Raw genomic sequence first — 8,545 nt, forward strand, 5'->3', positions numbered from 1 at the left:
ACCACACCACTTGGTTACCATTTATATGGATTACGTGGTAAGTTATAGATACATTTTTGGTCATGGTGGTCAGAAATATATTTTTGACTCATTTCTAAAATTCACCTCTTATAAATAATTCTGGGGTGATATTTCAGGCGGATGTTATTCTTTACATTTTTTTACATGCTTCATTTTTAGATCTGTCTTAATGCTCACAGCAAAACTGAAAGAAAGGTGCCGAGGTTTTGCATATACCTCCTAAGCTCCCCTAGCCCCCCCCCCAGCCTCCACTGTCATCAGCATTGCCCACTCCAGGGGCCTTTTCTTACAACTGACGGAGGTACTGTGCTATCTCTCCAGCTCCACCAGTGTACATTTCTAAGCACCAGTGTTCCCTGCTTCCTACCACCATCCTTCAACACCCCAATCCCTACCCCCAGCCTCCCTCTATGGGAGGCACTTTCCTTCTTGCTCTCTCTCTCCTTTTCCTTTTGTGCATTGTGGCTTGCAATGCAGATGCTAAGAGGCCATGGTGTTTGTTTAGAGCATTCAGCATTTTTATCAGGGTGGTAAGGCCGGAGTAGCATTTCACCTGGGTGGCCGCTTTGGGGTGTGGATGTAACTGCCAAGGTTTCCGGAAGTACCGGGAGGTGGGGGCAGGTAGCCGGTCCCAACCTCGAGAAAACCCGGAAATTTTAGTTACAAAATCCACATACCAGAATTTTCAGCAGATTATTTTTCCATGAGATCTATCCTGAGACAGTGGAGTCAGGCCAGGGCCATGGCAGCTATTTTGGAATGTGGGAACAAGCAGCTGCTGAGAGCTCTGCTCCAGTGGGCACCAGGCTGACCCCCCCTCCCCAACTTACCCTGATCTGTTCAGCCATGCACGGGTCCAGGATTATCTGTGGCTTTTGATCTCTTTTAAGATTTATTTATGGGTCTCTGAAGCAAGACTGCTAATAGAGCTTACATGGTGCTGCTGAAGTTGGTTCATTGGCGGGGGGCAGGGGTGACTGCCGGTGCTTTCAGGAGTATTGGGAAGTCGGGGGAGGTAGCCCATCCCAACTCCAACAAAGCCTGGAGATTTCAGTCACAAAACCAGCATTCCTGAATTTTCAGAAGATTTTATCTTGGTAAGGTAAAAAGGTAAAGGTAAAGGCCCTCCCGTTGATTGTCGATTTGCTCGAGCGGGCCCAGTAACGTCTCCATTGGAGACTTTGTTGTTACTGTGTCTGGTACAGTAACGTCTCCATTGGAGACTTTGTTGTTACTGTGTCTGGCATATCGAATACTCTCGGTAGCTTGCCGGGCTCTCCGAGAGGGGCGGAGGAATCGAACTCGGGTCGGTCATGTTGGCCGCTTGTAAGGCAAACGCCTTACCCGCTGTGCTATCGCTCCAGCCGCTCCAGTTTAATATTTAATCAGATATTAAACTGATAAGAACAGATACTACACTTGATCTTAGCCAAAAGGCCCAGAAGCGTAAATGATGGAGAATGGGAACTGTGGGCACTGGTGGAGGGATGGGTACTGGATCATTGTATAACTGAAACCCAAGCACAAAAATTTGCAAGTCTACAACTGTACCTCATGGTGTTTCACTAATAAAAAAATGTTTTTTAAAAAAAGGATAGCAAATAATTAAAAAAAAATTTTTTTAATTTTTAAAAGTCACACAGTTGTGACAGTCATTCCTTGTGACCTTGTTCATAGCCATAGAAAACTGGACACAGCTAAATGCCTGGCCATTAGAGGAGGCCAAGTCCATGACTGAAGGTCGGACTAGGAGCTCTGCAGAGGGCAGCGGGGAGGTGCATGGTCAGCGCAGAGATGCAGACAGAGATGACAGGGTGACTGTGGTGTTCAGGAGGAGGCAGAATGTTAAAGGGTCTAATGTGGTAGAAACTCTAATGGGCTACAGAAACAAGGGCAGCAGAGGTGGGAAAGTGAAGGTGGTTGTATTCGAGCCCCATTAACCTCAGGGACTAATGCTGTTCAACTGGAGTTCCTTTTTCAGGGTCTGGCGAGATTGCCCAATGGTCTGAGTGCATGCTTCACATGCAAGAGCCAGCAGCTCTGGGAGGGACCCCAAGTGTAAAAAACTATGCACGCAGAAGGTTGTGTGTTCGTGGGCTCTCTGGACGGCTCTATCTCGCAGCCCACGTTCGGTGCCCTAGAGCTGCTGTGTGTGGCCTGGATCGGGACAGCTGTTGGCCAAGGGCAGACGAAGAAAGAGATGAGGGACAGGCTGGTTGATCTTTGTAGCAGTTTATTACAAGGAAGTTTATCCCATAGAAGAAGTTTATGTTATGGAGGGCCTAGGTTCTCTCAAGTACATGTTCTCCTTGCTAGTCTTGCAGCCCTGCTTTCCCTTTCTCCAGCTCTCTTCTAGTCTGGGCTGACACTCCACTCAGTCAGGTAGCCAAATCCACATAAGAAAACCCTTCCTGACTGCCTTAGGCAAAATACGTCCTTAAGGTGTTTTTCTCTTTTCCTCAGTCCAATAAACTATCAACTATCAACTCTTCTTGAAGCTATGCAGGAAGGACAGAACAATATTATCCTACACCCAAGTACATAGGGCCAGGAGTAGTTAACCACTGGGTGTAACCCCAAAGCAAAGAATGCAATATCCTTTTCTAGAGTCTGGAGAGATAGTTTAACACACTGAGCACTTGCTTTGCATGCAAGAGACCCAGTTTCTATCATCAGTACCTGTGTTCCCCCAAGCACCTCCAAGAGTCACCCCCAGAGCAGAGCTGGGAGTAGCCTCCAAGGCCCAGATGAAGACTTAAAACAAAGCAAGCAAAGTTTCCCTTTCTTGACTTTTCAGTGCCTTCTTGAGTCCCGTGAGATTCCTGGGCCTGAAACCTCAATGCGTCAGGCCAGGAGTGTCCTTCTATCATCTGTGCTTTCAGGGCATAGAGCAGGCACTGGGATGAGGAGACAGGGAGGAGAAAGTGGGGCTGGGGGCTGGGGGCTGCTTCACTCACGGACCACCTACCTCCCAACCTCCAGGTGATGAGGCTTCACTGCTAGCACAAGTGAGAGACAATGCAGGCATCCAAGGAAGGATATGTGGGGAGGCAGGAAATGAAGAACTGGAAATGATGAGGGTGAAGCCAGTCTGGGCCAGCATTTGAGAAAGATGAAAAGAGAGGGTTCTTTGAGAACCCTTTGAGAAGGTTTCCAGGTTTTGCCATATCCTTACTCCATTTGTGCTAGTGTTTATTGCATGTCTTTGTTTGTTTGTTTATTTGTGGACCACACTTGGCAATATTCAGGGGTTACTCCTGGCTATGCACTTAGGAATCACTCCTGGTAGTGCTCAGCGGACCATATGGTGTGCTGGGAATCAAACCCTGTGGGCCATGAGCAAGGTCAGCCCCCTACCCACTGTACCATCTCTTCGGCCCTTATTGCATGTTTCGATCAACTTCCTCTTTATTTATCTATATTTTATTTTTATTTAGTTATTTTCTTTGAGCTTACCTGAGTAAATGGTACTATACATTTACTCCTGGGTCTGTGCTCAGGGAACCATATGGGGTATCAGGGATCAAACCAAAGTCAGCCCCTGCAAGGAGGGTATCTTATTCCTGTATTATCTCTCTGGCCCCTTGATTCACTTTTTAATGAAATACTTTCAATTTCTCAAAGATACTACTCATCAGTGGAACACCACTAATATACTTTATCTATATTATATTATATTATCTGCCAAGTTGCATGTGAAAGTGCATGGCAATAAAATAAATATTCCAAGACGGTGTTTTGATTCTACTTACAAACGCCGGTTCCTATTCCTGAAAGGAATCGCTGCATAGCGTTGTCAGTGAGAGAAAGGTGATAAATCAACAAGGTCAGATCAGATCAGTGAGTCACTGTGTCTCCGTCCCATAAATGACTCAGACCACTGCCTTGCCAAGTCTGCTAAGGCTCTTGGTTTGATTTATTGTTTTATAGAGGAGAGTTTGCGACCACACCTGGTGGCGCTCAGAACTCATTCCTGGCTCACGGATCACTCTTGGAGAGGCTCAGGGGACCTTGTGTGGTGCTCGAACTGGTGCCCTGAGAATGGAGCTGAATTTCCTTCCCCACCCCAGGTGCTTCCTGCTGCCACAACCACAATGCTGTGTGTGCATGTGTGTGTGTCTGTGCGTGTGTTTGTGTATGAGAGAGAGAGACAGACAGAGACAGAAAGAAAGGGACAGAGAGAAAGAGTGCATGAGTGTGTGAGAATATGTGTGCCTGAATGAGTGTGTATGTGTGCGAGTGTGTGTGAGACTGTGGGTGAGTGGGCGTGTGTGTTTGTAATGTGTATGAGTGTAAGTGTATGTGTGTGAGTACATGTGTGCATGAGTATGAGTGAGAGTGCATAGGTGAATGTGTGTGAAAGAGTGTGTGTGTGTGAGAATGTGTGAGAATGAGTGTATGTGAGAGTGTCTGTGTGAGAGACTGTGAATCTGTATGAGTGTGTACATTGGTTTCCTCTTACTTCAGACCCACACAGGCTGTGACAGTGCCCCCCACCACATGACAGTGCCACTGCTGACACCACCACCACCACCACCACCCCATCCCACACAGGCTGCAGCATTCTAAAAAGTCTTGGCAGCAGTTCTCCAGAGAGACGTAGACAAAAAACAGCAACAACAGTAGTACTGTTAATATTTGTGAGGTGTCTCTTATGTTTCAAAAATACTTCTGTGTGCTTTCTGAACCAGGTTTACCCCGTTTTCCCTAGTGCCGTTACGAGGGGGACCGTACCATGATCCCACTTTACAGATGAGAAAGCCAAGGTGCAGCAAGTTTAAGGAGCTTGCCTTGAGTCACATGACCGGGAGATGACCTGTCAATTTGGTCCCCAAACCTCACTTGCTAAAGTTTTTATTTATGTATGGAAAAATTCAGGTACAGGGGCAGGCGCCATAGTGCAGTGGGTAGGGCACTTGCCTGCACACAGTCAACCATCTGATCCCCACAATCCCATATGGTCCCCCAAGCACTACCAAGAGTAATTTCTGAGTGTAGAGTCAGGAGTAACCCTTGAGCATCGTTGGGTTTGACCCAAAAACAAACAAACAAACAAAAAGTTCAGGTACAAACAAAGCTATATGGAGGTATGTTAAGTTAGTTAAGTTAAAGGCCCTCCCATTGATCATCGATTTGCTCGAGCGGGCCCAGTAACGTCTCCATTGGAGACTTTGTTGTTACTGTGTCTGGCATATCGAATACGTCACGGGGAGCTTGCCAGGCCCTGCCGTGCGGGCGAGATACTCTCGGTAGCTTGCCAGGCTCTCCGAGAGGGGCAGAGGAATTGAACTCGGGTCAGCCATGTTGGCCGTTTGTAAGGCGAACGCCCTACCACTAGGGTTATCGCTCCAGCCCCATGGAGGTATGTAGGATGATATAATAAAACTTCCTGAACAGGATTATCACCCAATGCCAACACCTCTCTTTCCATGGGCAATTTCATTTCGTAATGTCAACGCCCACTTAACTCCTTCTCTGATTTGGGAGTAAATACCAGACACTCATTTGTGATGCTCAGGGCTTAATCCTGGTTCTGCACTCAGAAATTACTTCCAGAGGGTTCCGGGGACTGTATGGGATGTTGGGGATCAAACTTAGATCGGCTGCATGAAAGGTCGGCAACCGACCTGCTGTACTCTCTCTCCAGCCCCCACACACTGATTTATTTCATTTATTAAAATTTCAAGGAAATTTACTAAAAGATAAGAATTCCTTTAAAAGGAATAGCTACAAGTCTATTATCTTGCCTTAAAAATTAACAATGATTGCTTAATATCATAAAATATTTAGTCACTTCACATTTCCAATTATCTTACAAATGTCAGATGACTACCACCATTTGCTTCAGTCTAGATAGAAATAATATCCAGGCACTGCTGCTAGATCTATGTGTTTTAAGCTTCTTTTAGTCTATAGGTGCCCCCAACTTGATATTTTTTTGTGGGAGGGTGAGTCACACCTGGCAGTACTGGCAGTACTTAGAGGACCATGCAGTATAAGGCATCAGACTCAGCCTATACTTCATCCCTCTCAGCTGTCTCCCTGGGTCCCCAGATTTATTTTTCACTCCTTCTTTGGAGGTCAACTCTGGTGCTGCTCAGGGCTGTTCCTACATTTGTGTTCAGGGTTTGCTCTTGGCTGAGCTCAGGAAACCATGTAGTGTTGGAGAACCCTAGTAGATTTTTATTCTCTGTGTCTCTCTGTGTCTCTTTGTCTCTTTGTGTCTGTGTCTCTGTGTCTGTCTCTTTGTCTCTGTGTCTGTCTCTGTCTCTGTCTCTCTGTCTTTGTCTCTGTCTCTCTGGGTCTCTGTCTCTGTCTATCTCTCTCTCATTCTCTCATTCTCTCATTCTCTCTCTGTCTCTCTCTCTGTCTCTCTCTCTCTCTCTCTCTCCACTTCTCCCCTTCCACACACCTACCATGATTTTAACTGCTGAAAAACTGGATTGGTTTCCTCTTAATTTTCCCAGGCTGCATCTTGCTTGTTGCAACCCCCTGGTGTAGATTACTCATTCCTCTGCCCTCTGTATTTCTGTAAATTCATGGTTGGATCTTGATCAGATTCGGGTTAGAATTTCTGGCAAGACTATTTCAAAGGCAGCCTGGTATTCTTCCAAGAGAAGGCACAGTATGTCTAATTACCTCTCTGTGATGATAGCAGTAGTTGGAGCTCAATGCTTAGATCCTAATTCACTAGATCTTGCAATATGGTCATATTATCATCCTCTTATTCCTTCTCATTTACTTTTATAAAGAAGCACTTCCTCTTGTTAAATTCCAATTGTCTCCCAAATGCCATATTTGGTTACCCAGTGATGTGACTTACAGAGAAGAGGCAAGATGTTTCTGTTCTTTCCATTTATCTGTTTTCAAAATAATGTTTGTTTACCAGCTTCCTCCAAAGTAATCAGATTAGGTTTGGGTTTCTTGGGAGCTTCATCTGTCCAATTAGCCTTTGCCACATCATGTTAAACTTGTGGATTTAAGTCTATCTGGTGATGTTCAGTTCATTGTAGTTATGAGAATTATTCAAGCTCGACTGAACTCCAGATTTAGCCAGAGGGACTGCTGAGTCTTTGTGACAGAAACCCGAAGGTGTTCTAGAGTATCTGACAAGCTTTTCCAGAGTTGCAGCCCTCTCTACCCAAGACCAAAGAAGTCCTCACACATCTCTAGTTACCTCAATATTCAGTCCGTCATGCTGAATCACCTCTGGTTGAGCATAAGGGAGAATCACACACACACACACACACACACACACACACACACACACACACACACACAGAGTTTCTCTGAGTGACTACTCTTCACTCCTTAAAGTGCCCACATCCACATGCATGCCCCTCCATGGCAACACAGTGCTGTCACTCTCAAACTGAGAACAACAATCAATTGTTAGCCCACTGGACCACGGGTAGCCCACAAGCCAAGAGTCAGCACCTCCTCTCCCCACTTCTGACTGGCCCTGCTAAAGGACTGTTTCGCTCTCCATCTCCTTGAGCCTCCATCAGGCTTGGTTGCTTCTCTCCTGACTGTCGCTCTGTGGTCCTCTCAGCTGCTGACATTCTTTCCAGGTTGTCCACTGAGCTGAGCTTTTCACCCTCAACCCATACTCTTGACCCTGCTGGAGACCTCTGCTCTCTGTGGCTGTCCTGCAGGGGTTTCCCTACCGCCAGCCTAAGGTTCCTCCTGCTTATGGTCTCTTTCTGGCCAGCTCAACAGTCAACTGCACCTATTGGGCTAAGGTGACCCTGGCCTTTGACAAAGCCTTAACCACATCTATTACTTTTCCTTCTCACATCCTGTCCCTCTGCAGGGGATACATCCACCTGCCAGGGGACATATCTGCCCGCTCAACTTTCTGCTGGGACCAGATGCACCTCAGGAGGAGAGTTAAGAGGAAATTGCCATTTCTCCTCTCCAGGAAGTGTTGGGGGATAGGGCCTGGTTGGAGGGAAACCAGGTGGCACAACTTGAGGTTATTTTTTATGCAGTCAACCCCAGTTCAATCCACAGCACCACATATGGTATCCAGAGTACCACTAGGAGGGATCCCTGAGCATAGCTGAAAGTAGTACAAACCAACAAAATTCTGAAAAGGAATAGCAAAATTTTGAGATCTCACCTTTCCTCTCCTACAAAGCAAACAATGTGGCCCTAGTATAAATATACATATATATGTATATATATGTGCACTGATTTATAAAAGAAAAGAGAAATCCCAGAAATAAACTCCTGCATATGATCAAACGATGGTGCACTCATCTTCAGTAAGGGAACCCAAAGGTAGTAACAGGAAAAGGTGATTTTCTTAACCAACCATGCTGCCAAAACTGAATGTCCACAGGCCAAAGAACAAAAAAGAATCCTTCCTCACACTATGTACAAAAATCAACTCCAATGGTGTCAAGGCCTAAAGGTAAGACCTAATACTGTGAAACCTCTAGAAGAAAACAGAAGAAAGTTTCCAGAAGATTGGGTATGAATGATTTATTTATTGGATATGACACCAAAAATCATGCAAAAT

The 8,545-nt window shown here is 45.8% G+C and overlaps 1 pseudogene; it reads right to left on the reverse strand.

Annotated features, from left to right (window-relative positions):
- Positions 1 to 1,374: 1,374 nt before the first annotated feature.
- LOC130027031 (uncharacterized) lies at positions 1,375 to 1,470 on the reverse strand (annotated as a pseudogene).
- Between the last annotated feature and the right edge of the window lie 7,075 nt (positions 1,471 to 8,545).

Source organism: Sorex fumeus, unplaced genomic scaffold (assembly GCF_029834395.1).
Source record: "Sorex fumeus unplaced genomic scaffold, SorFum_2.1 ptg000035l, whole genome shotgun sequence".
In the NCBI taxonomy this organism is placed as follows: Eukaryota; Metazoa; Chordata; class Mammalia; order Eulipotyphla; family Soricidae; genus Sorex; species Sorex fumeus.